Here is a 10,261-nt window from a genome sequence, read left to right as displayed (position 1 = left end):
CCCAAAGCATCACTAGGCATAGCCAGGTAGGGTGCAAAATAAGATGACACATATGAATACGTAGACCCAGGGTCAAATAGCACTAAAGCATCCCTATCACAGACCAGAATAGTACCTGTAATAACAGCATTTGAAGACTCAGCCTCTGGCCTGGCTGGCAAAGCATAACACCGGGGCTGGGCCCCACTTCCCTGAACCATGTCTCTGGGACGATCTGCTACTGGTTGACCCCTACCTCTGCCGGTCCGAGCTCCACCTCTACGGTCTCTACCTCCACCTCTATGATCCCTACCCCCGCCTCTAGCTGGCTGGGCAAGCTGTGGATTACCTGGTGCCTGAATCATGGGGCGAGGACCCTGCTGCCGAGAGCTACCCGAGGCTCGAGGGCAAAATCTGACAATGTGACTCGGGTCACCACAACCATAACAAGCCCTCGGTTGCTGAGACTGCTGGCCCTGACGACCTGTATGTCCTCCCAGGAAACTCTAAAGTGGCGGTGCACTGATGGGCTGCTAATCAGAATAATGCTGCTGAGAACCACCATCGCCTGGAGTACCATGAGAAACCTGGAGTGCTGACTGAAAGGGTCTCGGTGAATGGCCTCTACCATAAGAATCCCTACCTCCAGAAGAGCTACCACTGAACCTACCAGAATGTCGAGGCCTCTTATCCGACACCTGACCACCTCCTCGTGCAAGAGCCATCTCCACTCTACGGGCCGCATTGGCCGCCTCCTGAAAAGAAATCTCACTACCAGCTCCCATAGCCATCTGGAGACGGATCGGCTGAATCAATCCATTAATAAACCTCCGCACCCTCTCTCGCTCTGTGGGGAGTATAACAATAGCATGGCGTGCCAAATCAATGAACCGAGTCTCATACTGCGTGACTGTCATAGAGCCCTGCTGGAGGCGCTCAAACTGCCTGCGAAGAGCCTCTCACTAAGTAACTGGGAGAAACTTCTCAAAAACAACTCTGCAAACTGATCACATGTCAATGATGGCGACCTTGCTGGTCTGGATAAACAATAGTCCCTCCACCAAGTCTTGGCGGATCCTGCTAGACGAAAAGTGGCGAAGTCGACCCCATTGGTCTCCACAATACCCATAGTCCGAAGAACCTCATGGCAGCTATACAAGAAATCCTAGGGGTCCTCTGAAGAAGCACCGCTGAATGTGGTGGTGAAGAGCTTGGTAAACCTATCCAGTCTCCACAAAGCATCTGCAGACATAGCCGCTCCATTGCCGGTCTGAGTCACAATACCCGGCTGAACTGCCATAGCTGGCTGAACCACTGGAACCTGTGCCGGGGAGCTACCTGCTCCGAAGTACGTGTAGCAGGAGTCTGAACCCCTCCTCCAGCCTGAGAAGTGGCTGGTGCTACTGGAAGCAAACCCGCTCTAGTAGCGCTCTCCACAAAGCCTACCAATCTGACCAGAGCGTCCTGAAGAACTGGGGTGGCTATGAACCCCTCTGGGACCTGAGCTGGGCCCACCGGAGCTGCTAGGGCTGGAACCTCCTCATCATAATCAACATGAGGCTCCTCCTCTGGGACTGCTGCTCGGGGCTGAGCTCTGCCCCGGCCTCGGCCTCTGGCACGGCCTCGGCCTCGCCCTCTGCCCCTCGCAGGAGCTGTTGCTGGGGGCTCGGGCTGCTGCGCGGTGGAAGAGGAAGCACGTGTTCTCACCATCTGTGAAAGAACAGAGTCGAAAGACAATCAGTATTTGAGAAACAGAATCGCACGACAAGAAAGAACAAAAGTGAAGTTTTTCCTAACTCCATAGCTTCTAGGGGATAAATACAGACGTCTCCGTACCGATCCCTCAGACTCTATCGAGTTTGTCCGTGAGTAGCGAGACCTATGTAACCTAGAGCTCTGATACCAACTTGTCACGACCCGGATTTCCCACCATCGGGGGTCGTGATGGCGCCTACTATCGGAGCTAGGCAAGCCAAGCATTTAAACATTTTTCTGATAACATCCCTACAATAATAATAATACGAGTCATTTAAATAAAAGCGGAAGTCTTTAAAACATAGATAACTGAAAACCCAAAGATGCGGAAGTTTAACATTTCTCTACCCAAGACTGGTGTCGCTAACTCACGAACTACTAAAGAGTGCGAAAAACAAGTCTGAATAGAAATACATCAATGTTTTGTCTCGTTACAAGGAAAACAAACTATAACAAAGAAAGGGACTCCTACCTGCGAACGCCAGCTAGACTACCTCGTATGTCCCTGGACTGAAGTCAGCTCCCGATCAATATCCTACTGCTGTGGTCCAAAAGCTGCTTCGGCACCGTGATCTGTGCAAAAGAGCAAAAAAGTGTAGCATCAGCACAACCGACCCCATGTGCTGGTAAGTGCCTGGCCTAACCCCGCCGAAGTTGTGACGAGGCTAGACAGGACTACCAAACCAACCTGTGCAGTTCAATATATATATATATATGCAATAAAAGGAAAGAACAAAGAAATTAAACAGTTAAGAGGGAGGGGAGCATACTATGGGGGGAAATACAGTCCGGATATAAAGTCAACAATTTAAGTAAGCAACAGGGCAATAACAATAATTAATGAGAGCAGGAAAGTCAACAGTTGCACGGCATCAACCTTCGTGCTTTTACTCTCATCCTCACCAAAAGTAATCAAGTAAAGTGCACGGCATCAACCTTCGTGCTTTCCCTCTCATACTCTCAAATAATGGCACGGAATGACCCTTCGTGCAAATATAATCAAAACATGGCACGAATGACCCTTCGTGCAAATATAATCAAAACATGGCACGGAATGACCCTTCGTGCATTATCACTCTTCCTCACCCAAACAGTAATCACAACCAAACGGGACGAGGGGATAAACAAATAATAAGAAATGTCCCAGCAAGGGAATTACACAATTAAGAGTTAAATCCCGGCAAGGGAGCAACAACAATACTTTCACATCCCGGCAAGGGAGATAATCAATATACTCAAACCATCCCGGCAAGGGATTAATCATATCACTTTCTATTTCTTTCATTTCTTACTCAATAGTCTTTTTATCGTTCGAGCCAACGCACCAAAGAATTTACAATTCATAATTAGTCCTCATACTCTTCACATTGCATAGAATTCATCAATTAATATGGAAGAGTCATAACAATATAAGGATAAGTACATACAAGGACCCACGGTCATGCTAGACACCGGTGTATAGATACTCGTCACCATGCCTATACACCGTACTCGATCATTTAGCAATTAGCAAATAACAACACTCTAATCCTATTCCCTCAAGCCAAAGTTAGATCAAACACTTACCTCGAATGCTCCAAAATCAACTCAACGCCTCTAGTATAGTTTTACCCCTCGAATTCGGCTCCAACTCAGTCAAATCTATCAAATAATGACTTTACAATATTAATAATAGCTAAACAAACTAAACCCAATGCCTAAATATGAATTNCACGGCATCACCCTTCGTGCTTTCCCTCACATAACTCTCATATCATGGCAAGGAATGGTCCTTTGTGCAATTATAATCAAATCAGAGCACGGAATGTCCCTTCGTGCATAAATAATCAAAGCATGGCACGGAATGACCCTTCGTGCAAATATATTCAAAACATGGCACGGAATGACCCTTCGTGCAAATATAATCAAAACATGGCACGGGATGATCCTTCGTGCAATTATAGTCAAATCAGAGCACGAATGACCCTTCGTGCAAATATAATCAAAACATGGCACGGAATGACCCTTCATGCATCATCACTCTTCCTCACCCAAACAGTAATCACAACCAAACGGAGCGAGGGGATAAAAAAAATAATAAGAACTATCCCGGCAAGGGAATTACACAATTAACAGCCAAATCCCGGCAAGGGAGCAACAACAATACTTTCACATCCCGGCAAGGGAGATAATCAATATACTCAAACCATCCCGGCAAGGGATTAATCATATCTCTTTCTATTTCTTACTCAATAGTCTTTTTATCGTTCGAGCCAACGCCCCAAAGAATTTACAATTCATAATTAGTCCTCATACTCTTCACATTGCATAGAATTCATCATTAACATGGAAGAGTCACAACAATATCAGGATAAGTACATACAAGGACCCACGGTCATGCTAGACACCGGTGTATAGATACTCGTCACCATGCCTATACACCGTACTCGATCATTTAGCAATTAGCAAACAATAACACTCTAATCCTATTCCTTCGAGCCAAAGTTAGATCAAACACTTACCTCGAATGCTCCAAACTCAACTCAAGCCTCTAGTATAGCTTTACCCCTCGAATTCGGCTCCAACTCGGTCAAATCTATGAAATAATGAACTTAAAATATTAATAATAGCTAAACAAACTAAACCCAATGCCTAAATATGAATTTCCAAGCTTTCTTCCAAAAATTCCAAAATCGACCCCGGGTCCGCTTGGTCAAAACACGAGGTTCGAACCAATTCCATGTCACCCATTCCCCCACGAGCCCGAATATACAATTTGTTTTCAAATTCGACCCCAAAACGAGGTCTAAATCAAGAAAATTGAAAAAAAATCCCTAACTCTACCCATTTCCCCCAATTTACGCCCTAAATTACATGTTATAGGCTTAGGAATTCAATAATTGATGATGGAAGATGAAGAAAACAAGTTAAACAATGCTTACCCAAGAAGTTTTGATGAAGAAGTGCTCTAAAATTCGCCCTAGGACTTTGGAGAAGAAGGAGTTCGTGAAGTGTTATGATATTCCCGTCACTGGTTCTGTTTGTTTGGGTATTTAATAACTGGGCAAAATTGCCCTATGCGATCGCGGAGAAGGCATTGCGATCGCATAGGTTAAAGGGGATTAAAGCAATGCGATCGCGGAAGGCGTGCGAACGCATAGAGGAAATATGACTGGGCAAGAAAAATGCTCTATGCGATCGCGAAGAGGACAATGCGATCGCATAGGGATGGGAAGGCTGGGAATTGCGATCGCACAAGGGCTGTTGCGATCGCATAGAACAAACCTAGGCTCTTGAAATTATACACTATGCGATCGCGGGAGAAGCTATGTGATCGCATTGAACATCGTACCAGATATCAGAACTGAGCATTTTCTGCAATTTTTACTAAGTTCAAAACACCCCGAACCACCTCCGAATCACTCTCGAGCCCTCGGGGCTCCTAACCAAACTCACACACTAACTCAACAACCTCATACGAACTAACTCGAGCGATCAAACCGCCAAAATAACATCAAAATCATTGAATCAAACCCCAAAATCATCATTTTTCATTCTAACTTCATAAACTTCAAACTTTAGATATTTAGGTCCGAAACACGTCAAATGACGTCCGATTTCGACCAAACTTTACAGAAAGCGCTTAACACATATTTAAGACTTGTTCCGGGCGTCGGAACCAAAATACGAGCCCGATACCATAGTCTTTTAATCAATTTTCATTTCCATTTTCCTTAATAATTTTAGAAAAAACAATTTCACAGAAAAATTCTTTTCCTCGGGTTCTAGACCTCGGATTTCGACTCTGGGCACATGCCCGAGTCCCATATTTTTCTACGGACCCTTCGGGACCGTCAAATCACGGATTTGGGTCCGTTTACCAAAAATGTTGACCAAAGTCAACTTTAATCATTTTAAAGCCATATTTTGAAATTTTTCACAGAATTTAACATATAATCTTTCCGGCTACACGTCCGAACTGTGCACGCAAATCGAGGCAAATAAAGGTGAGGTTTTCAAGGTCTCCGAAGTACGGAAAAAAGAGAAATCTAGTGATGACCCTTTGGGTCGTCACACATTATCTCCAATTCTTTCAAGTACTTTAAATGGTCCATCTCCTCTAGGGTGCAATTTTGTCTTTCTTTTTGAAGGAAAGCTCTCCTTCCTCATATGAACCCAAACCAAATCACCAGGCTCAAAGATAACTGGTTTTCGACCTTTATTTCTTCGTAAAGCTATTTGCTCATTCCTCCTCTCAATTGCAAGTCTCGTATGCTCATGAATTGTCTTCATCAAATCAGCTTTCTTCTTTCTATCAAGACTAACCATCTCATTAGTAGGCAAAGGCAATAAGTCAAGGGGTGTAAGGGGGTTAAAGCCATAAAAAACTTCAAAAGGAGAATAACCAGTAGATGAATGAACAGTTCGATTGTAAGCAAATTCTACCATAGGCAAGTGATCCTCCCAAGAAGTTAATTTCCTTTTAGAGCAGCCCTTAACATATTTCCTAAGATTCTATTTACTAGCTTAGTTTGCCCATCAGTTTGTGGATGACATGAAGTAGAAAACAACAACTTTGTTCCCAATTTTATCCAAAGCACACGCCAAAAGTGGCTTAGAAACTTAGCATCCCTATCACTAACAATAGTTCGAGGTATACCATGCAATTTAACAACTTCTCTAACAAATAAATCAGCAACATGAGAAGCATCATTAGTCTTTAAACAAGGAATAAAACGAGCCATTTTTGAGAATCTATCTACCACAACAAAGATGTTATCCTTACCATACCTTGTTCTAGGCAGTCCTAACACAAAGTCCATAGAAATATCAATCCAAGGTGAAATAGGCACAGGCAATGGCGTGTATAAACCATGTGGCAACACTTTAGATTTAGCTTGTTTGCATTCAAGGCATTAAGCACAAAATCTTTCTACATCTTTTCTCATATTAGACCAAAAGAAATTTTCAGCAAGGATGTCAAGTGTTTTAGGCACACCAAAGTGTCCCATAAGCCCCCCCCCCAATAAGCCCCCCCCCAATAAGACCCCCCCCCCCCCCACAATGTGCTTCCCTCACAAAAACTTCTCGCAAAGAACAATTAGGGACACAAAGCTTATTCTCTTTAAAAAGAAACTCATCTTTCAGATTATACTTCTCAAAAGGCCCATTTAAACATGCCGAAAATGCGATATCAAAATCAGAATCACCAACGTATAAATCCTTAATATGATCAAATCCCATCAATTTAGAAGTAAGAGTAGAAACAAGAGTGTACCTTCTTGAAAGCGCATCAGCAACTATATTGTCTTTACCTTGCTTGTAGCTAATCACATAAGGAAATGTCTCAATGAATTCAACCCATTTGGCATGTCTTCTACTCAATTTACCTTGGCTTTTCAAGTATCTTAAGGACTCATGGTCAGTTTTTATCACAAACTCCTTTGGCCACAAATAATGTTGCCATGTAGCAAGATCCCTTACCAAGGCATACAATTCTTTATCATAAGTAGAATAATTCAATGCAGCCCCATTCAACTTCTCACTAAAATAAACGATTGGTTAAGAATCTTGCATTAAAACAGCCCCAATACCTGTACCAGATGCATCACATTCAATTTCAAAGGACTTATTAAAATTAGGTAATTGTAACAAAGGAGCAGAACACAATTTATCCTTCAAAATATTAAATGCATGCTCTTGTTCTTTTTCCCAATTAAAAACCTTATCCTTCTTAGTGACTTCAGTTAAAGGAGCAGCAATTGAACTAAAATCTCTAACAAATCTCCTATAAAAGCTAGCAAGTCCATGAAAACTTCTAACTTTAGTAATGCTCTTAGGTGTAGGCCAATCTTTAATCGCTTTGATTTTATCTTCATCTACCTCAACACCTCTAGAACTCACAACAAAACCCAAGAAAACTACCTTATCTACACAAAAAGTGCACTTGGATAGATTTGCATACAATTGTTTCTCCCTAAGCACATTACAAACTTGTTTCAAATGCTCGACATGCTCTTCTAAAGATTTAGAAAAGATCAGAATATCATCAAAATACACGACTACAAATTTTCCATGAAAATCCTTAAAGATATGGCTCATTAACCTCATGAATGTACTAGGTGCATTAGTTAACCTGAACAACATCACTAACCATTCATACAATCCATATTTAGTTTTAAAGGCAGTTCTCCACTCATCTCCAGAATTCATTCTAATTTGGTGATATCTACTCTTCAAATCAATTTTAAAGAATATTTGAGAACCATGCAATTGGTCAAGCATATCATCTAAACGAGGAATAGGATGGCGATACTTTACCATTATTTCATTGATGGCGTGGCAGTCCACGCACATCCTCCAAGTGCCATCCTTCTTTGGCACCAAAAGCACGGGCATAGAACAGGGACTCATACTTTCTCTTACAAATCCCTTATCAAGAAGATCCTCTACTTGTCTTTGCAATTCTTTGTTTCTTTGGGATTGCTCCTATTAGCAGGCCTATTAGGAATTTGTGATCTCGGCACAAAATCAATTTGATGCTCTATTCCTCTTAAAGGTGGTAAACCTTTAGGAAGATCCTCATGAAAAACATCTTCAAAATCCTGCAAAAGGTTAGAAATAACACTAGGCAAAGAGGATGTTAGTGAATTATTATTAAGCAAAACTTCCTTATAAGTGAGCAAGATAATAGGCAGCCCCTCTTTTTTGCAATTAAACACTCTTTGGCTTTTGCAAGGCTCACTTTTTTTTCAATCTTAGCCTCTTTCCTCTCACCAATGCTTTCTTTTTTTCATTCTTCCCCACCTTTTCCTTTCTCTCATTGCCCTGCTCTCTCTCCCCACACCTCATTTTATTTTTTCCCTCTTTTTCTATCCCTTTAGTCTCTCATTTTGATCCCTCCCCATGTTTCCCCATTGATTCTTTCATCTTTTTTTTTATCTTCATACACCTGGGAAGGATTTAAAGGTGCAAGAATGTACTTCTTGCCATTATGCTCAAGAGAGTATCTATTTTTTCTCCCATCGTGAAAAGCACTCCTATCATACTGCCATGGGCGCCCCAACAAAATATGACAAGCTTGCATGGGTACTATATCACATAGAACTTCGTCAGCGTACCTTCCAATCTTAAAGGAGACCATGCATTGCTTATTCACCTTGACCTCTCCACTATCATTGAACCATTACAACCTATAAGGTCTAGGGTGCTTCGTCCATTCCAACCCTAACTTTTCCACCAAATATGCACTCACAACATTAGCACAACTCCCATTATCAATTATCATAGAACAAATTTTATCTTTAATCCCACACCGAGTATGGAATATGTTTTCCCTTTGTTCTTCATTAGAGTCACCCAAATTAATGTGCATAAGCCTCCTAACCACAAAATTCACCCAACTATCAATGTACTCCATCTCTTCTCCTTCTTCACTCTCTACAAAGTTTTCTTCTTGTTCTTCACTTGGTTCACTTTTTTCACTCTCATATCCCCCATCCTCTTTGATTAGAATGTTTCTTCTACTTGGGCATTCAAAAGCCTTATACCCTCTCCCTAGACACTTGAGACATTGAATCGAAGAAGTAGAAGTAGAAGTTTTAGGCATAAAAGGCTTACCCCCATCCTTGGATTCCAATTTGCTCTTGCCCTTGTCTTCACGGCATTTAAGAGTAGGTGTCTCCTCAGATTTCGGCCATTGCTTCTTTGGAATAGTATAGTTTGCCGGCTTTTCCATGAGCTAGATTGTTGTCTCCTTTTGTTTTGTCTTTCTACCTTTACAACTAATTCAACTAACTCATCTAAAGTTACATATTATTGTAATTCGACTACATCAGCTATTTCTTTATTTAAACCATTCAAAAACCTAGCCATCGTAGCCTCCTCTTCCTCCATACAATTAGCTTGGATCATAGACATATCCATAGCCTTAAAGTACTCATCTACAGACATGGACCCTTGCCTCAAAGTTTGAAGACGTTGTTGTAGATCTCTTTGAAAGTGTGATAGAACAAAACTCTTCCTCATTACCTTCTTCATCTCAGCCCACGTAGCAACGAGTGCTTGTCCTTCTTGCAATCTGTCCCTAGAAAGCTTTTTCTACCAGATTGCTGCATAGTTAGAAAACTCAACAGCAGCAACTTTAACCTTCTTACCCTCCGAATAGTTGTGGCAATCAAAGGTGGCTTCCACTTTTCTCTCCCAATCAAGGTACAAGTCTGGATCCCTTGTTCCCTTGAAAGATGGCATCTTCATCTTTATACTACTTATATTATCATCTTCTAGTCTTCCTCTTTATCCCCTCCTATCTCTTCCTACCCTATCAAAATCAATATCATCATTAAAATCATTGATAGGGTTTTCCTGATTTATAATGGGAGCGGGTACATTTCGCCTAGCTTGGAGTCTAGCGTTATTTCCCCTTCTAAGTTCAGCTATTATAATATTTTGCTCAGCAATGGTGTCCCTCATCTCTTGGAATTGCAAATTCCACTTTTCAAATTGTTGGTGCATAGCTTGCAAGGTGAAATCATTCCTTTATTTAATT

General features: G+C 41.8%; 1 pseudogene; it reads right to left on the bottom strand.

Annotated features, from left to right (window-relative positions):
- Positions 5,785–9,969, bottom strand: LOC109230366 (annotated as a pseudogene).

This window comes from Nicotiana attenuata, chromosome 7 (genome assembly GCF_001879085.1).
Source record: "Nicotiana attenuata strain UT chromosome 7, NIATTr2, whole genome shotgun sequence".
Taxonomy (NCBI): Eukaryota; Viridiplantae; Streptophyta; class Magnoliopsida; order Solanales; family Solanaceae; genus Nicotiana; species Nicotiana attenuata.
Note: the sequence above shows the minus strand (reverse complement) of the source record. Positions and strands in the feature narration are given on the sequence as shown.